The 23,230-nt window shown below is 38.6% G+C and overlaps 1 non-coding gene across 1 annotated transcript; it reads left to right on the top strand.

Moving 5' to 3' along the window:
* The first annotated feature begins 22,885 nt into the window (after window positions 1-22,885).
* LOC123648675 lies at window positions 22,886-23,001 on the top strand. Its single transcript, XR_006738703.1, has one exon. It is a non-coding gene; the product is annotated as a U5 spliceosomal RNA (small nuclear RNA).
* The last annotated feature ends 229 nt before the right edge of the window (window positions 23,002-23,230 follow it).

Genomic DNA, 23,230 nt, shown 5'->3' with positions numbered 1-23,230 from the left:
TCTGCACCTTCAAGCATGACCATTCCCCAGAGGGTGCGCAACGCACTCGTCATGTAGGCATACACCCATCCCCTCCCCCCACCCCCCCCATCCCAGTCTGATATCCAATTGGTATCCTTCCCCGATGTACATTTAGGTGATGATCAGGGAAACCAGTTTTCTGGTGAGTACATGTGATGCTTGCTTTTCCATTCTTTGGATACTTCACTTAGTATAATGGGTTCCAGCTCTCTCCAGCAGAACCAAAGAGATGTCGTATCATCGTTATTTCTTATAGCTGAGTAGTACTCCATGGTATACATATACCACAGTTTACTAATCCATTTGTGGATTGATGGGCACTTGGGTTGTTTCCACATCTTTGCGATTGTGAATTGTGCTGCTATAAACATTCGGGTACAGGTGTCTTTGTTAAAGAATGACTTTTGTTCTTCTGGGTATATGCCCAATAATGGAATTGCTGGATCAAATGGTAGGTCTACTTGAATCTGTTTAAGGTATCTCCATATTGCTTTCCATAGGGGTTGCACTAGTTTGCATTCCCACCAGCACTGTATGAGTGTTCCTGTCTCTCCGCATCCACGCCAACATGTGTTGTTTTGGGATTTTTTGATAAAGGCCATTCTCACCGGAGTTAAGTGGTATCTCATTGTGGTTTTGATTTGCATTTCCCTGATGATTAGGGATGTTGAGCATTTTTTGATACGTTTTTTGGCCATCCTTATGTCTTCTTTTGAAAAATTTCTATTCATGTCCTTTGCCCATTTTTTGATAGGATTGTTTGATTTTTTCTTGCTGATTTTCCTGAGTTCTAAATAGATTCTTGTTATCAGTCTTTTATCTGATGTGTAGTATGCGAAAATTTTTTCCCATTGTGTAGGCTGTCTGTTTATTTTCGTGACTGTTTCTTTGGCTGTGCAGAAGCTTTTTAATTTAATCAGGTCCCATTCGTTTATTTTTGTTGTTGCTGCGATTGCCTTAGGGGTTTTCTTCATAAATTCTTTGCCTAGACCAATGTCTGTGAGAGTCTTTCCTACATTTTCTTCTAGAATTCTAATCGTTTCCCATTTAAGGTTTAAATCTGTTATCCACCGTGATTTGATTTTTGTGAGAGGTGAAATCTGTGGGTCCTGTTTCAGTCTTCTACATGTGGCTATCCAGTTTTCCCAGAACCATTTATTCAATAGGGACTCTTGTCCCCAGAGTATGTTTTTGTCTATTTTGTCAAAGATTAGATGGTTATATGAGGATGGTTTTATATTTGGGTTTCGCTATGGAGCTTTGAATAGAATTTTTACTATTGTCTTAGAATTGTGGTTAAAGCCCCAAAGCTGAGGACAGTATAAATAATTTCCATATGTTCCACAGGCCTAATATGGGTAGCAGAACTCCTAAATCAAAGAAGAAAATTTCAAGAGAATCACTCAGAGATCAGGAGTGCCAACAAGCAGTAAAAACTGATAAATCATTCTTTGGCTGGATATCTCCATAGAAAATAGAATTGCTGATATATCTCTGGGCTGTTTATACATGGAAAAAAATAGGACTGAGTAAGCAGTGCTTGGAAAAAAAATACAACAGTCCAAATTTGAGCCTTGCTGAATTCTGACTGTTTAATATACTGGGTACATCATATTCATTGAATCTGAGAATGTAACATAATATATGTGAAAATAAAATATGCAATGGTCCCAGACAAGAGTGAGATTGGTTAAAACAGAATTCTGTAATGGGTACTGCAATCTTATTGTTCTTAATGTGAGCCCATCCAACTAAACCATAAATGTTAGGTATTTGTTTGTAATGTAGTCAAAGTACTTACTCCTTAACAATTGATTTTCATAAACAACATTCCTTCCTTCCAGTTTGTTGTCAAATTGCTAGCTGCTTACTCTATATGGAAGAATCTGGTTCTTTGACCCCTTGCTTCCCTTTGATCTTTCCTGTATTGACCCTTTACAGGGAAGGAGTCTTTTAATTTAATCATGTATTGACGTTATGCTGAAACAGATATTGCTATAAGCAAAAGAGACAGATTTGGTGATTCAAGTACAGAGAGGACTTGCGCTTTGTTTTCTGGGTAGTGATCAAGGAAGCAGAAAGCCTGTAGAGTAGAAACAGACACGGGGTAGACAGGAGGACGCACAAGCAACATCCTGATCCCATCATGATGCGAACTCTGACTCAGCAAATATTCTCATCCAAGCCCCAGCACCCTCAGTGACTGCTTTCAGGATGGCCACCTTCCGCCTCAGCATGACTACTAAGCTTCCGAGGGCTGCAGCCCGCCGAGGGCTGCCCAGAGATGCTCCCTTTCTTCTACGGTTCAGGAAAATGGCCCTCAGGTCTTGTCTTCATATGAATAAAGGCAAATCATCAACACCAAGTCTTATTTCTAGAAGGCACTTCCATTTTGCTAAGTCCCTTACCAAACTCTATTCACTTTTCACTCTCGTCCAGTAGTTTCTTCTCTTGACAGTAAAAGTAGAAAACAACCTTTAAACAAAGTCAGGATTTTTACTTTAATGTATTTACTAGCCTTGAGCTTTTGTGCAAGGCTCCATCTTCCGACACTCCAGAGGTCGTATGAACTAGTGCTGTCTCCATGTGTATTTTGCATTCTTCCTTCCAAAAATTTCTTTACTTTCAACCAGAACTTTTTTGGGGGTAAAAACCTTTTTTCCCCCTGCATTGCTAAAACCTGTCCCTAACAGAGAATTGTCCAGCAATCCATGCCCCAGCCCATCCCCAAAGCCTCATTTGGGTTTATTGGTAGGTAAGATGGGTTGCAGATGTTAGGATGGGGAAGAAATGAATGACTTCCCTGTCTGCTGTGTCACCTTGTCCCTTCTTCGTGTTCTGGTTCATTGCCACTCCCTGCCTTGTTGCCTTTCAACTGGGCTCAGGGGTGTGAAGACAACCAGTTATTTCAGTGATCTCCTGTGACTGGATATTCCGGATCTCTGCTAGAATACTCCACACTGTCTGTGTTCCTTACCACTGCATCTCTAGGTAGGGGTTGATTTCTATTTGATGGTGAATTGTGCTTTCTGAGAAGATCCAAAACATTTCATGTTCAAATTTCTGCCTCTGAGTGCTAACATTAAAACTTCTTAGATGCCAAAATAGCTGCATCCAAATAGCCAAGTTCAGAACATCTGTGTCACAATTATGTGATTCCATGGCAAAAAGCAGATGTGAGCTAAAAGACTTCCAAAAAATAATGGCAGTGTGAATTGAATAAGGAGCACATCAATAAAAAGAACACAATAAGGTAAAATCAAAAGGATTTTGATTGGATAGAAATAGTGAGATAGAAGGTTGACTTTCAAAAAGTGTTCATGTATTTATTATTTTAGCCTCAGTGATGAGGTGTAAATGAGCATTATTATCAAAGAAATGGAAATCAAGAGGCAGAATAGGTATATGTCAGATCAGAGAGAGATGCAATGTGCTTAGTATCGGACCATAATCATGTATACAAAACAGTGATAACCAAATTAGAATGCTTCTATCTTCATAAGATATTGAAATAACTGATTAGAATTATTATTGAGAGTATAGATATCTGGAAATTGTTTTCAGTGTAGCTGAAAACAGATTAATTGACTTAGCAGATGTGAGGTCAGGAGTCACACATAAACACACAATTGTGACATTTTATCAGGCAGAGTAATTTAGACGTAGCAGAATGGGCCTCTACACATCCCTGGTGCTCTCTCAGCCTTTACACTATTGATGTAATATGAACAAGATTAACAGCTTTTTAAAAATCTGCTTTCTATGAACATATGAAATCAATAGACCAAGACAAGTCAATAGTTTCATCTTTGATTTGGGCTTTAAGTTCACATTTCCTCTTTTGAAATTCTATAGAGCTGCTTAACTAAATCCCTCAACAAAGAAAGACAATTTAAAACTATAAAAAATCCAAAGCATCTGCCTTCCTTGGGCCCAATTGTCAGTGGCCTTTCTGAGTAGTAACATTTGTTTAGTAACAGTTGTTGATAATTCACTGGAAAAACTCACTAGAAGCGGTTACACTTACGGTTACAGTTGACTGCAGTGAAAGGACACAGGTTAAAATCAATGAAGGGAAGAGATGCGTGGGGCAGCGTCCACGAGTGTTGTAAATGTGGAGCTTCCGGCTGTCTTCTCGCAGTGCAGTCCTGGACAGGGTTAATCCTCCGGCAGTGGTGTGTAATAGTAAGCACCGAGTTTTGCCAACCAGGGAAGCTCACCCGAGACTTGGTATCCATAATTTCTACTGGGGCCCCATCCCATGGACATGTCAACTACCCACATGGCTCACCTCAGTCTCCAGTCCCTGTGGAAGTTGAGCTGAACTTTGTAATTTAAAGGCCCCATCACAAATCACATTGTTAGACTTACGAGCATAATCCCAATATCCCAGGTAAACAAAGACACTTTTATCCGGCAGGATACTCCAAGGATTTAGAGATTACCTCCCAGAAGCTGAAGGCAATGGCTAGATCTTTCTTTTGGCAAGGTTAAATTCTTTACTACACAATAATATATAAGTAAATTGAGTGTTAGATGATAATAAGTGCCAGGAAAATTTTTAAAACTTAGAACAAGGTAGAGGGAATTGGGTGTGCATGTATGGAGGTCAGAGGCAAAGGAAGTTTGCCTTCTTGAATATGGTGTTCAGAATAAGCCTCCCTGAAAAGGCAACATTTGATAAGATAAGAAAACCAAGGTCAGAAACAGAAGTGACCTATCCAGGGCCAGGTGAGATCTTTTGTCTGTTACGTGGAGTTGAGCAAAGACATTGTCCAGCACAGTATAGTCAGACTGTAGAGACATTGTCTGGCATGTATAGTAACGGGTCAATTTTTATGCATAATCAAGAAAGTTTTGGCTCAGCACAATTACAGAGATTTCAGTAGCAAGATTTGATCAAGAAAAGTCAGAAGCTGGCCCAAATAAAATAAAAGCTTTAAAATCTAGAAGACTGGTTGGTTGGCAAGGCGAGAAGTAGAAGGAGCAGACAGGCATCAAACACAGGCGTAAGCCATGGGCCAGTTCATACAAATTTCAGACAATGCAGTGCCATCTGTGCTGGACTGTTTCCACATGTCCACTCAGCCGCCTATGGTCACCTATGTGCAGTTAACCCATCTGCTAGAGGCTCCTATACTCCCCTTCTCTTTTGGAAAACTCATATTCTTCTAACAAGACCCAGTTTGCATCTCTTCTCTGATTACTCCCTTGCCCATTCTTCCTTAGCATTTTGAGCTCACTTCTATAGCACTTACGACATTGTATTATGACTTTTTCCCAGCTTTTCTGATGGTTAAATTATGAGCTTATAATTAGTAGTGACCATATTTTATTCATATTTTTATCTCTAGCAACCTATTACCCAGGAAATCTTCAGTGAGCATGTGTGTAGTGAGTAACTCATACATTATTGTGTAGTAAGGAATTTAACCTTGCCAAAAGAAAGATCTAGCCATTGCCTTCAGCTTCTGGGAGGCAATCTCTAAACCCCTCGGGTAACCTGCCGGATAAAAGTGTCTTTGTTTACCTGGGGTTTGGGGATGATGCTCATAAGTGTAACAATGTCATTTATGATGGGGCCTTTAAATTGCAAAGTTCAGCTCAACTTCCACAGGGACTGGAGACTGAGGTGAGCCATGTGGGTAGTTGACATGTCCGTGTGATGGGGCCCCAGTAGAAATTATGGACACCAATTCGCAGGTGAGCTTCCCTGGTTGGCAAGACTCGGTGCTTATTAGTACACACCACTGCTGGGAGGAGTTAAGTGACTTCATGATCCATGAAGGGCCCCAAATAATTGTTATTTGTTATGTACTTTAGATATACTCTCAGAAAACTAAATTCAGTGATATGAACACTGCTTTGTGTATAAGGATATAGAATTGGAGTAGAGATGACCTCATTCTGACAATAATAATGTAGAGGTGTATAAACCCGGGAAGCTAATAAGCATTGTGGTCTTTGGTCCGCGGTTAATTTTTATTAATAGTTCTAGAAACAATTTTGGGTTGAATTTTTTTTCCTGATTTTGTTTTTTCAGCCTTCTAAGATTAAGCAGTTCTTTTATGCAATGATTATGTATTTATTCAGATAACTATTTTCCTCCTGTAAATCAGGCATTCTGTTAAGTGCTGGGATAAAAAAAAGAACAAGACAGAGCCCAGCCCTTTTGAAGAGCACAATTTAAGTTTTAGTTTTTAAGGGGGCAATTGACGTGATGTCAATCACAGTATAATATGATGTGTAGAGATTGAGATGGAAACAGAGTAGTAAGTAATTAAGTGCAATTTCATTCTCTTTTTCAATAATGCCTATGGAATAGTCACACCTAGTCACATATAGAAACAGTGACCCGCAAGGCATAGAGGAGAAACATTCTAACTTTTCTAGTCTGGCTCCTTTAATCCAGTTAAATTCAACAAAACTGATTCGGGGTATGATTGTGGACAAGTGTTCGGAGCCTTGGCTTTCCCATTGTTGAAATAAAAATAATAATGTCTACCTCAAAGAAACTTTGGGAAGATTTATTTTGAGAACATGTATGTAAAGCTCCTAGGGTATATCTAACAGACTCCAAATTGGGTGATGTATTACACTTTATACCATCTTTAATGTTAAAATGTTAAAATTGAGAAATTAAAGCCCAAGATGATTATAAAACACGTATTTCATTTTTATAGTGCCCAAATTTCTATTCTGGGAGACAGGCAGGCATACTCTGAGTGAGTAGGAAGGTTAGAATTCTTGTGTTACAAGTAAATGCAGTTATTTAATCCTGTTCCTAGCAGAGTCCCTTTCTGTTCTGGGTCTAATGAAAATATCATTTTGGCTTTTCTGTCATCAGAACACATTGCACAAGAAGACATTGTTACTCACTAGTAATACTCTGTGTATTTCAGAGATGAGGTCTCTGTATGGACTTGTCATATTTTATATCTTCTTTCAATCAAGGGCACATACATCGTACTATATGATTGAATTTATGCTATCAAATGTGGTCCCATTTTACTGGTGAATTAAAGGAAAACGGCAAGGTAGTATATAGGAAAAGTCAATTTTCTAGGAGTCAAAGAAAAGCAATTGCCACAGTAATGACAGCTCAGTGACAATGTGTTTTGCACCCTCCACGTCATACATTTCAGTGTGGGTACAACTTATTTAAGCGATATATCCTTAAAGCAAGCTGAATTGTACATCCTTATGTTAAAACATTTAACAAGGCTGACTTTATGAAAAGCTTTTGTCATTGAATTTTTTTATTTATTATTTTGTATTTCAGCATATTACAGGGGTACAATTGTTTAGGTTACATACATTGCCTTTGCCCTACCCGAGGCAAAGCTTCCAGTGTGTCATTGACTCTTAACACAGCAAAATCCCAAGAAGATTAGCTTTTCCAAGCCCAAGTTCACGATGTTTGAGCAATAATTTTATAATATAGCTATTCACATTTATATATTCGTTTTTATGAATAGAATAATATAATTTATACATTGCCCTTAAAAGATACCATATTCTCTTCATAAAAGCCAAAAATAAAATATTGAATTTCAATTAAATGGAAACATTAAGCTCCAAGAAAATATTAAATTTATTTGGAAGGTTTGGGAACCTTCCAAATAAATTTATTATTTTTGTTAAAACATTCCAGTTGTACTTTTTATGAGTGCTAAACCTACCTTTCCAATGTTCACTGGGTTTAGTGGCACATGTCATGAACTGTATCCTTTTTCAATGTCTGTTGCACTACAAAAGGCTCTAGTTGATCCTTGCACGCAGTGTGGTTTGTCTCTTTTGAGTTTTTTTGGCAACAATAACCTCTCATCATGATTACAGAGTCTCCTGCAGAAAGATGGGCCTAATCCCGGTGCTCCATCAGCTCAGTAATCTATTCCAATCAGTATTTGATGGATTTGACAGGCCATCTCTGGCCAAGTGAGACAGATTCAGGCAGGACAAGCAACTTAGAGGTCTGCTGCAAAATACTGGGCAAAATCTTGTGCTATGTCAAAAATTATGGACACTAAAATTGCTTCTGGTTTCTTTTCTGATGATGGAGAATGAATATAAAAAATTTCCAGATCCATAGTTCAAAATATCTCCATTATTTCAGTTATTGGACAAATTCATTCAACATTAAAAATTAAAGAAAAATTACCTAGTGTTATAGTTAACCAACAGTAATAATTCAAGTTTATCAAACAAGCAAGTATTTGCATGGCGGTTGCATTGAAGTAAAGAGGTTTTACTTACATAGGCATAAACAAATCTCTGATTTCTGAAAATCATGAATCAACTTTCACAATTCAATTGCAAAAGATGTGAATAAGTAAACATTTTTAAAGACACAATGTAATCTAAGATGGCAAGCATCATTGCCCTTTAAATGTGTGTGTGTGTGTGTGTGTGTGTATACATATTTTTTTTTTTTTTAGTGACAGGGTCTCACTATGTTGCCCAGGCTGGCCTTGAACACCTGTGATCCTCCCTCCTCAGCCTCCCAATTACCTGAGATTACAGGGGAACACCACTTTGTGCCCAGCTCATGTATTGTAAATATAATAACAGAGACAAAAAGTGAGTCATTTAAAAAACGAATCATGGTTTACTTCAATGTAGCACGAAGTGTTCACCAATCCTGAAGACTGGGGAACTTGGAGAAGAGCCCCCTATGTAATATGGGGCACCTGACCATCATTTTAACTAGGGAGGGTTAGTCTCTCTTAGATATTTTCTTTTCCTTTCTACATAAGCATTTACAAGAATAGAATTTAGAAAACTGTAATTTTTCAATATATATCTATTATCATAGCTGATAGTAATAATCATAGTAATAACAAAGTACAAATTTTCTTTTAAAAGAAACAGAATCAAAACTTAAAATCCAAAAGTAATAAAGTGTTATAAATGTAATAAAATGTAGTAATAAAATGATTTTGTCCTAAGGCCAAAATTGAGCTATGTGTTTGAAGTGTTTCTTAAGATGAAAGAAAAGTGCCATATAATAGTTAAATATTACTCATCCTATTTCAGAAACCTTCATTTATTTTTTTTAATGTACACCCTGGCAACTTACTTTAAGTATGTTTGCTTCAACCACCATTTGAAAGATTTCAATGTGCTCCAAAATAGTAGAACAAACACAACTTACTAAATAAAGTACTCCTACTACTTTTAATGTCTGATAAAAAGCAGGTTTCGGGAAATGTATGAAGAGATATCAATTTAAAGTGCTTACTTTTCTCACTATTTCCTGACTTTTCCCCCCAAGAGCTCAGCTGGCTCCTGTGATTTAACAGCAAGATTTAAATAAAAAAGAAATCCTAATCTTTCCATCCTTCTTTGCCTTAGGGCTAAACTGTACACAGTAGCTGTTAATCTAAAAGTTTTATGTAAGATTTCAAAAAGCAGCCTCACATGTGATGTAAAAATAGCATAACCTCAAAGCACTTAGAAATGATTCTTATTTTCTCTATGAGAATGTAACTCATAGAAACAGAATTCTTGTACAAATATATCTCGAGTCTTCAGTGGCCACATAGGATAAATGTGTGCACCTTAGTAGGAAACTATTCCTATTGCACTTCTCAGCACTGAGTGGGTGGACTTGCTTGAAGTAGCTGGGGGGCGGTGGGGAGGGTGTTTGGTTAAAATTACACGAAAAACACACTGTTTTGTAGCAGTACTGAAAGGGATCTTCTATTGTCATGTATTTTATTAACTTTTTATATGCTAAAATTCTCTGCAACATATCCTCATTGGACTTCCACCCAGACTCCTTCTCAACCAGTAATGATTGGAGACAGCTCTTTGGATTGGATCAACTTTGGAATTTAAACCCTGTAGCGCATAACCAAATTCCCTGCCGCATATAAGGAAGGAAGGAACTGATTTTAAATGAAAGGACCCTTCATACAACATTAGGGAAAACCTAAGGAAGACATAGTAATAGGTCTTGCTTCATAAACGCAAAATAGATTTTTGCTATGACGGGGCTGGTATCCTAAGTTTGGAAGCGATTTAGTAAGATGAAGGTGAGGCAAGCGGGGGAGATACAGGGAAATGCAGCAGGGAGGTTAAAGAGATTGTGGCGCGTCACTGTTTTCTTCTTCTCCCAGAAAAGAAGGGAGCATGGCTTTAAAAAATGTTGTTGTTGTTGTTTTTTTAATTAACCGACAAAAATCAAAAACAAAAACAGGTTCTTCCCTGGAAATTCACCCATCATTCTTGTGTTCATTACTTGTTACTGTTTCACAGGTGCAAATTGTAGAATTGTATGGAACATTCCTATTGAGTGGGCCAATGCTAGCAGCAGCCCCTCACTTAAAATTAACCACCTAACAGCTTCCTCCCAAAGACTGGGAGGAGGAGAAGACACAGTAGGAGGAAAAAGTCGCGGCAGCGAAGCCAGCTCGTCCCCGGGCGGTGCAGCCGCCCTCGCCCGCCCGCGCCGTCGCAGCCCCGCGACCCGCGCTCGTGTGCGGGAATCCGCAGGAGACGCGGCGCCGACGCCCACGGCTTTTCAAGAGCCTCCGTGGGGAGCAAGATCGACATTAATATGCGTTGAAAACTAAAATGCACTTACCACATTTTTGTCTGACCTTTGCACAGTTAAACAAAAATATCTCCTCACTGGGAGTTTCTGGCTTCATGGCAGGTTTGCAGAAGGAAGGAAAAAAAAAGTCCTGGCAGCATAAGGAGGAAGGAACACTCACTGGCCAACCTTGGTACACGCTAGCACAGAGGCGATTCCGGGCGGGCTTCTCTCCCCTTGCTCCCGTCTGCAGGTTGTGTGCTACCCTCGGGCACGAGACCTGATGGAAAATTACATCTATAGGAGAATCGAATGTTGCTTTAAAATGCCGATAAGACAAGCTTGGGAGCCCACAATAGAGGCTTTCTTTCTTTTCTTTCTTTCCTATTTTTTTTTTTTTTTTGCTCAGGGATGCTTTATATGCCAAAGCTCTGTGGCAGAGCTGGGTGAGCAAGAGGAAATCAGACTTGTAAAAAGTTAACCTTGAACAAAGAAAACACCAAAAGCTTCATGTTGCCTGCTACACTGAAAGCTTTTTCAGGAACAAAGCCGAATCAATCGCCATGAAGTATGTGGTTAACAATGCGAAAGACTTTCCTCACTTCCTCCCCTCTACAAAGGTTCTTCATAGTTTATTTCTACTTCATTTTCTTTTCTTTTCTTTTTTTGGTCAAAGTGCCTGAAGGAAGAACTTCTGCTAGTAGCAAGAGCCTTGCATTTCCTTTGTTTTGTGAACCCTGGGCAGGCTTTGAGGGGTAAACTCAATCCAGCCCAGTGGCCTGGCTGCTCCCTTTTCTTCTGTCCAATCTCTCATCCATGGATCTTGGGAGACTCTATTGTCACTTTCTTCTGAGAGTGGGTTTTGGAAAGAATAGCAATGAGTGAAGGTCACTGTGTGTGGAAGCTGAGAGAAGAGAGGGTTAAGAATTTAAGAAATAAAAGTCCTGGAAAGAACTTATGTTGATCTGAGAGAATGTAAACATGAGAGGGGCAGGATAGGCTGGGCTGGGGCTGCATGAATCCCTGGGGAGTCCCCACTGTGTGGCTGGAGTAGGAGCTCAGCCTCTGCCCAGCGGCAGCCTGACCTTGGATTTGTGCAGGCCATTGCCTGAGCGTAGCAAGCAAAAGTTGGGAGGTGTCCCGGAGTCTGTCCTGAAAAGAGATGAAAAAAAAAAGAGAAAGAAGAGAAATAAAGGAAGGAAGGGAGGGAGGGAGGAAGGATGGAAGGAGAGAAGGAAGAAAGAAAATGAAAGAGAGAAAAAAAGAAAGAAGGAAAGAAAGAAGGAAGGAAGGAAATCCCCATCAGTACTAGGAGCAAAAGCAATCTCGATTTGAATAGAAATGCTTTCAACTTGTTTTGGCTGTTAGAAGAAAGCCAATAAGGAAAATAAATTTTAGTGCAGATTTCTCTCTTCTCTTTCTTTCTTTGTTCTTCCCTCCTTCCTACCTTCCTTCCTTCCCTCTCTCTCTTTCTTTCTTTTCTTTTCTATTTTTTTTTTTAAGAAATAGACTGAGATATTCTTTTCTTGGTAGAGAAGGGAATGGAATATATTTGACCTTCAGAAATCTGTTCCATTGTCCATTTCTAAAGGGGACTTATTTTTTAAAGACATGAAAGCTTTGGCTGATCCAATTTAGTTAGTTATTTGATGTGTGTGTGTGCATGTGTGTGTGTGTGTGCGTGCACACGCACGCACACACACACACACATGCCTTTATTTCTTGCTATGGTTTGAATGTGTCCCTTCTAAAATTCGGGTATTGATGCCTAATGGCCAATGTGATGGTATTAAGAGGTGAGGTTTTAAACAGGTGATTAGGCCATGAGGATTCCTCCTTTCTTGAATGGGATTGGGTGCCCTTATAAAAGGGTTTGGAAGACGGAATTCATCCCTGTTGCCCTCCTGCCTTCCACCAAATGAGGACACAGCATTCTTCTCCTCCAGAGGATGCAGCCCTCACCAGACAACCTCGTGCCTTGGACTCTGCAGTCCCCAGAACTGAGAAGCAATAAGTTTCTGTTCTTTGTAAATTACCATGTGCGTTGTATTCTGTTATAGCAGCACAAAAGAGACTAAGACATCTACTCACTCAGAGTTATCATAGGATGTTTCAGATGAAAACCTTTTCTGTTGTAAAACATCCCTGGGAGCATCAGGTGAGACTTGAGGATAAAGGTAATGTGATAAGATCAGCACCTGTGTGGCACTGACTTGCCTTTACAGTTGACTTAGCTACCCTGTCGGGAAAAAATGGAAGCTGTAGTCACCGAACATTATTCAGTAGCAGCCTGAAGGGTCCTTTGTTAATAATGAGATGTCCAAGCATTGCCTGTTTAGTTGTTAGGTCATATGAAGATTACTTGATTTGATAAAACCTGTTTACTGTGGATGGTTATTTACTAAATTAAAAATGCTTTGTATTATAGCATTACCCCTTATCATTAAAATAATTCACATTGTCAGCACATCTTTAAAAAATTAAATTGGACATACTTTGGGCTAATTAACAAAGAGGAATTATTTTCATAGACTAGAAATAGGCATTCTACTGCTTTCTCTTTGCTTTTCAAACTTTGGTGTCTTTTTAAAAGCAGTGATTCTGCTGGCTTAGGTCAACGTGCTCTCCTTTTTTCCCCACGAGGAAACATTAATCAGGTTCTGATTACTGTCTTCGCTTGTCAAGAGGTGAATGGAAGTTTTAAGAAGAAGCTAGGAGAATTTGTAGTGTCTAGCTTGGGGAATTGAGTAAACACATTAAATCTGGAAAGTTAGTCACCAGGGTAATGGGTTAGGAAGGGCATTTAACTACATTCTGCTAAAAATAACACTTTATTTAGGAGTTCAAAGAAACATGGTAGTGCTTTAGCTAAACTACCTATATTTTTCTTTTCCTGAAAATTTGGGCTTTTTGCTACATAGGGACTACAAGTTTTACATAAAGTTCAGAGAAAAGCAAGTTTATTGGAATTTAATAAAATAAAATACAATTTAAAAAGTAATCAATTATTAAGGAGGATGAAATTGTCTGCAAATGTTCACTGATGTGTCTGTTTGTGCTCTGTGATGTGTAGCTTGAGTCTGTCCCAAATCCACATGTTGTTTTTTCCTATTTCTTTTAAGTTAGAAAATTATAATTCATTTTTATGTACAATTGAGAATGTCAGCAAGTGAATCTTAACTCTGTAAGGCATTTCTGCATATTTTTAAATCAAATATTATCCTGAAATTATGGAGTGATTTCTTACTGAAGATAAAGTCAACATTCATACCACATTTAAGAAAAAAAAGGAAGGTGAATGTTATTGACTTGTAAAATGGCAGCAAATGGATCCTCAATTTAATACTTGCTTATAAACAACTTATAAACACATTTCTTCATGTGCTAAATGTAGTTTGTATATTGCTCAAAACTACTATTGATTTATTTCACTAATAAATATAGTATATCACTAATATCTGGAGTCAAAACCTAGGTAATTGATCCATTTGCATCACACTCAATCTTCGTAACAAACCTTTTTATATTACGTATCAAATTAAAAGTTTTGCTATTTTAGCCTTGAATTCATTTATAAGTTGAAAGTATTCAAGTTATTAGTATATTGCTGAGGCATATCACTTGATGAAGCCAACTGAAATAGTGGAAATGGTACCTACCAGAATGATCATGATCATGAAGAAATGTTTTTATCATTTGCTCCTCCTTTCAGATACTCTTGTGAGTACCATTCTGATCGCTGCTTCCATGCCTCAGGGTTCAGCCAGTCTTTGTTGTTGTTGTTTGTTTTGCACAGTCCCTACAAGGTGTATATTTAAATGCCTTTGGTTTTATCATCTTAATTTCATCATTGACTCAATACTACATGAACATCAGAAGACGTATATTGCTGAGTACAACAAACAAAACAGGGTAATGACTGATGTTTAGACACAATTCTTTATTATTTATTGGGCAACCTCAGACTTTGTTAGCATCTAACTGCTTCATCAGTACTGATTTCCATGCACATTTCCCAGTCTAACTTATAAATAGTTGTTAGCTAAAAATAAAAAGACTTCTTTCATAGTATATACTTTTGGAGGTAACTAAAAAGATATTTGCCAGGTATCTCTTCTCCATACCCACCACATTTATACCAAGAGCTATTGTATAATATGAACAGTCATGGTTCTATCCAAATGTAAAGTGAGATGTCTAGTAGTATGATTTTCGACATTCAAAATCAGTGATATTATGTGACATCCCACAATCATTTAGAAGTCTCACCAATATTCCAAGCTGCTTTCTCTCAGAGAAGGATATTTTTCATTTAATGAGTGGATGACTTTGCTTTTTTATATTCTTATGAGCAGTACAACCTTAGATGATGCCTCTGTAGTTTTGATTTGTCTCTGCTGTTAGTGACAAAAGTCATAAATTTTACATTAGAAAACTGTATTTAGGATTTTTTATGTAAAAACTCAATTATTTACCAAAAAGATTACTGTGTTCTTCTGGGGAAATTTGGAGGAAAGCCTGCATGATTGTTCCTTTGAATGGGTCTTAAGCACCAACTAGGTGCTAAGCACTCGTTGCTCGTGAGACCAGTGAGTGATACAGATATGGTCCCTGTCACTGGAGAAGATGGATATGAACCAAAATTTGTAGCACAGAGCAAAAAGTGTCTTGGGGCAAGTAACAGCACTTTTCTCAGCCTGGGAAGGTCAAGGAAAGATCTCCAGGGGAATATCTCTTTGGCTATAACAAGAAGGAAGGAGGAAGGGAGGGAGGGATGCAAATGTTTTGAAGGCTTGAGGAAGAAAAGTTCCATCCTGATAACTTCTGGCTTCTCTGTGAGGTAGTTTCCAGCATATATACTGAGGGGTTTGGGGGGACAGGAGTTTGTTAAAGTGGAAAACATTTGAAATAGTTTTGTTAAGGATGAGAAACAATGATGTAAGATTAAAAAAAAAAAAACCCAGGGAGATTCACCTATTTTGCTCATTTATGCATCCCAAATGCATATAGAAAGCACTTGCTAAGTTTCCATAAAACGAAAGATTGAATGGATGATCACCATGCAGTGTTGGAGTTTACTGTTAGTGGTAGACTATGGAATTGTGGTGGCACAACATACATGATTGTGTGATTTTACCCAGTAGGTCTCAGCCACTTGCCAAAAGGCAAGTGTGGAAGAGACAGGGAGTTGGGGTTTGCCAGGCGGGAAAGATGAACGTAGATTGGGCCGATGCTGTTTAGGATGCTGAGATGGAGCAGTGAGTGTACTGTGGAGGAGGAGGAGGAAAACCAGAGGTTGCTAGTAGACAGGACTGAGGTTCTGAAGAACTGGCATCGGAAGGGTATAAATTAGAAGGAGTAGAGGTTGAGATGAGAGGTGAGATGCCAGACTCTAGAACGTAGACCGGCTCCTGGTAACATGGCCTACAGTGTGGCTGGACCTGAAATGACACTTCTGAACTGTGTCTTCTGTCACCTTCATCTGAATCCTTCCCCATGTTACAAGGGCTTTTCTTTCCATGGTTTCTTCTATGCTAGCCCACCAAATATATATTAGCTCCTTTGTGCCTCAGTTTCTCCTTCTGAAAAAGGGATAAACGGTATTCATTTCAAAGAGTTGTAAAGTTTAAATGGGGTAATAAATATAAAAGCATAAGTTCATCTACAACACTGAGGAAGGACTGTCACATTACTTAATTTTTTAAAGATTCCATTGAATCTGCCTCTAAGCTTCCATTTAATATGATGGCAAGTTACTAAATACAAGCCATTTTAGTGGGAGCTCTTTTTTCTGTTTTGCAATGGAAACACTGTCAAGAACACTTAGAAAATATCCTCTGGCTGTTAGTCGGTCAGGGTTGTAGCTTAGGGTGTTCCGGGAGAAGGCAACTCGATCCGTTCAAAGGCAGGCGGCTCCCTGGCGTCGGTCTGCCAGGTGGGCACTGGCGGCTTTTGCTGCGGAGCTCAGGTCTGCGGTGCTGAGGTTCAGCTCCCTCAGCAAACACACTGAGCCACTCAGCGAAGTCCTGCTGCCCCCCAGGACTCCAGCGTGAAGGAACATGTCCCCGTACCACTTTCTCAAGACCACAGACACACTGCTATCTTGGGGTGACCCCCCTCTTTCAACACAACACCCTTCTCACCCCAGACTTCATTTCCTCCCCCTCTGAAACTAAATTTCCCTCTTGCACAAGAACCTGGACAGGGATGTATAAAAGGTACCAACAACTTTTGTCTAGGGCAGGAAACGCAAAAGCCTCCAACCATCTGAGACCAGAAGCCTGGAACTTCCTGGGACAGAGAGGGCAAAGTGACCTTTTTGCCTTTGGGCATCTCTTCTAGCAGGGAGTAGATATAGCAGTTAGTAACTTGGAAAATTTTTCTGTCCTGATGGCAAATTACATAGCACAGAGTAAGCAGCTGGATCAGGAATTGATCCAGAGTCAAACTACTGCCCATGTCATTGTCACCCCAAAGTCCCTCCCACAGAGAAGCCTGGCACAAGCCCCCCCAAATGGCATCATAATCAATGACCCCTTTGCCAGGGCCCCAGTTGAAGGAAGGAGCAGATGCCAAGTCTCAGAAAAGGTATGAGGAGGCAAATTCCGCAAGTCCCTTAACTGCCACTGGCCACTCTAAGTGAATGCAAACCAGTTCTTGAGGCCCCAGTCAGTTAACAGGGGAATTTAGCCTGCAGCTTGCAGAGCTAATGAAATTTCTAGATGAGAGGTCTCAAAAGACAGAGCCCTTCCACCAGCCAGGGCCCTGGCCTAAACTTGGATGTTTAGATTCAGTTCTCCACTTGAATTCCTTCCACCGGGCTGCTTCTGGGCACTCAAAGCCTTCGGGTGAGAGCTGGCTAGGATCCGCTCTCTCTGAGTTGCTGACAGATTCGTCTCCTGCTGGTTATTATCCCCAGTCTGTACTCTGTAGATGGCACATTGGCGGCTGTAAGTACATTTTTTGGAGATCTCTTTTTTATATTATCCTTTTTGCTAAATTCTTTTCTCCTCAATACTGATCTAGAGTGAGCATTGGTGGACTTTCCTTCCTTGTAAGAGACAAATATAAGAAACATTATATTTTCCTTTAATGCCTTCTTAGTGCCCAGTGCTTTCAACTGTCTTGCATGACTAGTAACAAGGAGGAACCGTGACATGGTCAACACGTAGAAAAGAGCCCCGGAGGTGCAGCCTAAGCTGGCTGTGCTTCTGTCTCCGCCACTCCCCACTGGCTGTGTGACCTTGACCTCATCACCTACCACTCTTACTTGTGGACTGTGGCTCACGTCACCTCTGAGGAGATGCGGGATGAGGGAGGACTCTGTAAACTGCTGCCAAAGGATGAGTCGCCTCATGACTAGGAAATAGAGAAATGGAAAATGGGAGCTTGTTGGCGTTCCCTCAGTAGCAGCAGAATATGGTTTCCCCACAGTGCTTCTACACAGGCAGGGTAGACTACAGCTGCCCTTTGCTGAGGTGGCCATCTTCCACTGTGCCCCACAAAGTTTCTGTGCCCGTAGAACTAGTATCTCTGAGGTCACAGGGAGGAGAGTGTGATGAATGAACTTCCTGCCCATTTGTCTACACTCCTTCCGACAAGTGTTTAGATACATTTAAGTATTTTAGGCAGCGTGATCAAGCTTTTGCTTCAGATAAGATTTGGTGACAGAGGGAGACAAAGGATAATGGCAGTGACATTCCTAGCTTGGAAACTTGTGGGATGATGATGCCTTTGACCTACTTAGGGACTCCAAGGAGAAGAGTATGATTAGACTTTTGTTTTGCCAACTCTGAAATGTGTCACAATTGCTGAGAGAATCAGACTCAGTAACCTTGATGTCAAGGATATTCAGCAGTTCTAAGCATCAGAGACAGGGCATGACCTTGGAAAAGTTACCTAACCTGTCTAAGCCTGAATGTTCTCATCAGTGAAACTTCCTATCCAGGGTTGCAGTGAAAGTTTCTATGTGCCCAGTGCACAGTAGACTCTTCTGCAGGGTCCAGGACAGGTCCATGAGTTCTAGAAACTGAAGAGCACACTCACCGCCTGGAGAGTAGGAATAACTGCAGCGGTAGCCATCAGCCTTACCCAGTTCTCAACGATCCCGTCCTGTGGACGATCAGGCCAGGAACACTGGTGTCCTCAATATTGCAGAGCCCCTCAAAGGATCTAAAGCTGTATTTTCAGTTTTATCCATTTTTAAATTTATTTGATCATAAAATGTATGATATCAACATCCCATACAGTGAATTAATAAACATTATTTTTCATACTTTCCAATGAGGACAATGAGCTTTAGAAACGTTAAGTGATTTGTTCAAGGGCACACAGTCACCTAGTGGTGAAGTCAGGATTCAGACTCAGGAAAGTCTGGCTGCAGGTTCTAGTCTCCTCCAGTTATGTAATGCTGCATGTTTTGATAATGAACTCATTCGCCTAAAAATAAAATAAACGAGAGTAGCGGGCATTGCTACCATTTGCCTTTGCAGTCACTCCCAGAAAGCAGTTTCCTTAGGTTCTCCTGGGTGAGAGACGGGCTGCAGTAACACGGCCCGGCTTTTCCCACAGTAACTGAAGGGAGCTTCCAATTCTCTTGTTTTTGTCAAAGTGAAACAATAGTATTGGCGTTTCTTCTTGGTCCCAGCTTTATTGCAGGAAGGTTGTGTATAAAAATGTCATAAGCTCTGGATTGAAAACCACTTTGATTACTTACTAACTTGGGTACATTTCATCTCTTTGTCTTTAGATTGAGTGCAACCATACTTATTTCAGAGGGCAGTTGTCAACAGCAACTGCTAAAAAGTATAAAATGTCACCCCGTTCACCACTACATACATGCTTTAAAAGGCTTGCTTTGCTGAAAAGAGCTAAGTTGGCATGGAATTATAATTCACCCTGTGAATACATTTATTTGTGTTTATTTTACCAAGAATTCCATGAGAAAATTGCAAAAATAAGTATCACATGACATTTAATTTAGGTTTATGACACTAATGTTACCAATGAAAAGATGTGAATGTTTAAATAAATTGAAGTTAGAATAAAAGCAAAGCTGTCAGCTGACAGGGACACAGTGATTTAAAGAGGCAGCATGTTCCCAGCTGGATAGGACAGGAGAAAATATAGTATTCGACTCACTTATTTTGCAAATAAGGAAATTGAGTCCACAGATGTTTATTGACTTGTATTTTGGAGTCATACTGCAAGTTAGTGGGAGGCAGATCCTAAAATAGTCCCTCTTGGGTGCCAGTTTAACTCAGTGCTCTTCAATTGTAGCTGTTATAGGCCTGTCTAGGGAAAAAGTTAAGGAGCTTTGGTAACTTGTACTTTCTTAGAAAGATTAGAGAAATCAAAATGGCCAAGTGGACTTATGAAATAAACATCTCATTGGAGTAAAGTCTATTAATTTAGTTTTCTTTTAGTTGTCACTTTTTGTGGGAGAGGCCTTTAATCTTCATTGCAAATCCATGTGCCTCCCCCACTGCAAACACACACATACTTTTCAGCCTGTTGCATGTGGGAAGGGCCAAATAACTGGTTCAACTCATGGGTTAGGAGTGGAAGGGACGTGTGTCACCTCCGGGCAGAGGAAGCCCCAGAGAGCCCTCCAGCTCCCTCCCCCAGCTCTGGAGATCTAGAAGGCTCATGTTCTGGAAATTGCTTCTTTATGATGTGAAGAGACTGGCATCACCGTTTGGCAGGTGCTTCCCTGGAGAGCCACCGACCTACGGAGACTTTGCAGAAAAGAGAAATAAGACACTGGAATTTCAGTGTTTGGATATTATTACTGAGGTTTCTAACCTAACCTCATCTATAAAGTTTTATTTTTCCCTGTTATAAAAGTTATGTTTTATTTACTGAAGAAAAATCCAGGCATATACAAAATAACCGTTCACAATCCCACCACCGAGAAACTCTCGCTTTAAAAATTTTAGTGAATGGCCATAGACATACATTTAATACAATGTGTGAATATTATATATGCTAATATATAATATGACACAAAATACACATGTTATATAAGAATTAGGGCAAAGATTAACACTTAGTGGATACTTACTATAGTCACATATTGTACTAAGAGCTATACATGAATTATTTCACTGAAATCTTATAAAAGCCCTGCAAATTTGGAAGTTTCTTAATCTCATTTTATAGAGGAGGAAACTGAATTTCAGAAAGGTTACAGTAACATCCTAAAAGTTATACAACCAATAAATGGTGCAGCCCAAATCTGGAATTCATTTGTCTGGCTCCAAACTGAGGTGGGTTTTACCTACAGTACTATTTTGCCTCCAAACTGGGATTGTGTTATACATATAATTACAATTGTCTTCTTGCTCATCCTTTTTGTTTTTGTTTTACTTAAGTACATATCACATATATTTTCAGTGGCATAATTTATTCTCTTACAACATTATTTTTAATGTCTGTAATGCTATATTAATAAATAATAATTAATAAATAATCTCCTGTTTTTGGACTCATGGATTGTTTCTTTTTCTTCTCTTTGTGCCATCATTGACAACAAAGCTAAAGACATACTTGAACCTAAGTATTTGCATACATCTATGATTGTTTACTTAGGATAAATTCTAAGTTAAATTTCTGAATTAAAAGAAGTACATGTTTTTATAAATTTCTTTAGATTATTGTCAAATTGCCCTGTACTAAAGCAGTTTATCAATTATCAATAAGGCAATTTATCAGTTTAAATGCAATCAGTCCAATAAAGGAAAGTGTGTTTCCCTCAAAACACTTTGATCTTTTATTTAAATTTGCATTTCTTTGGTTATTTTGTGAAGTTGAGTATTTTTCTAATGATAATAGGCTATTTATGTTTCTCTTTTTATTAATTGCTTATATATATTCTTTACCCATTTTTTTAGTTTAGAGGTTAAGGTATATTTTTAAAATAATTATTTGTATGTCATACTTCTATGGCAAGCTCTTCCAGGAAAAAGTAGATTTTGAAGCTATAGTATCTATCAAGTTTCTTAGGGTTATATAAACCACTCAGCTTTTTAATGTGTGGAATTATGATCTTTTAATTTATTTTAGTGGAAGTCACAAAAAGACTGTTACGTTTGACTAAGCTTATGCTGCAGAATTCTCTCTAGCTATATGAGCTCGATCAAAAAAAAATGTCTGTTTTAATTCACTGCTTTCTCAGATTATAAAACATAGGTAATACCTTCATGAAGTACCTTGAAGGGCTATTTAGAGCAATGGGTAGACATAACACCTTTAAAAGCAGTTTGGACCATACTAGAAATTTTAAGCTATGCCTCATGTAGCACATTTCTTCTAATTATAAATAGTCCAAATAATTAGTGAAATTGGGCAATTTTGTGCGGATACAAGGTAAAAGCAAACATCCAAATTTTGGGGGGAACATTGGGTAAACAAGTAACATATGTAGTATTTACACAATATTTTACCTTTTCTCCAATTTTATTGTCATTTTTATTGCAGTCCTCCCTGTTATATACAAGTGTATATATTCACACACACACACACACACACACACACACAAAGAACAGCTGTAATTTATTCAATAGTACCAAGAATCACCCCTCTTTATTTGTCATAATGAAGGACCTTTTTTGTTATGATTATGCAAAAAGGCCAGGGCTTTGAGATCAGACATGCCATTTTAGTCACTGTAAATATGTAAAAGTGTATAGGCAGTGAGACTTATAATTTTGAAAATGGTAACAATTTGCACTGATTAGCTGTAAATTTCAGGTATTAACGTGGTGTCACATAAAGAACAAAATGTGTATTCTTTTTAATATTGGCACTTGGCTTTTAGAACATATTCATTTAAACAAAATGCATGCTATTTTAGTATTTCAAAAGAAAAGTTGTTCTTAATTATAATCTTAGTGGAAGGAATGATCCTGAAACTCAGTTTTATGTGGAAAAAAATAGGTTGACGGCAACTGAGCTCAAAATTCAGTTTGGCTGAACATATCATTGGTGTATCTATACTGTGTTTAAAATATATTAGGAAATGCTCCTGGTATATTAGGTCTGATCAATTTAAAGACACTGTAATTAACTTTGACTCCAAAGAAAGATGGGTGACATTTTGAGATTGTAATTTAGACAAGGCTTTGAAATCACATGGTTTGTAAATGTTATCACTTTATTATCAATGTCCCAAGCAATGTCCTTTATTTCAAACATGAAAACACAAAAATAGTCCTATTGACAATTAGAATGAGGTTTCTGTGGTATCCCATTTTTTGAAATGTTTACATTAAATTTGTAACTGTTAATTTTATGTTTGGTGGTATATATTCATTTAGAATTGTCCCCATGTGCTGGTTTCTCTTCAAAATGAATAAATCTTTCACCTTTTACTAACGATTTCCATGGAGAGGAACAGTTATGAGTTGGTAACTACATTTTTTGAGGTCTTGCTCAGGCAAGTCTAAGTACTAAAGAAAAAGAAAATAAAAAGATAGAATTGTCCTTCCTTGTGATATAAGAAGCATTTTTAAAATGGTCTGACTACCACTAAAGCATTCTTCTTTCTAAAGAGTTGTTATAGATTTAGATATTACCTGTAGATGGAAAAGAAATTGACATTATAAAATATGAATATTAGGCCTCAGTTGTATGTGTTATGAGAAACCAATGCTATCGTTTCCCAAGACAATA

Source organism: Lemur catta, chromosome 12 (genome assembly GCF_020740605.2).
Source record: "Lemur catta isolate mLemCat1 chromosome 12, mLemCat1.pri, whole genome shotgun sequence".
Lineage (NCBI taxonomy): Eukaryota > Metazoa > Chordata > Mammalia > Primates > Lemuridae > Lemur > Lemur catta.
This window is presented reverse-complemented; position numbering and strand designations above follow the sequence as displayed.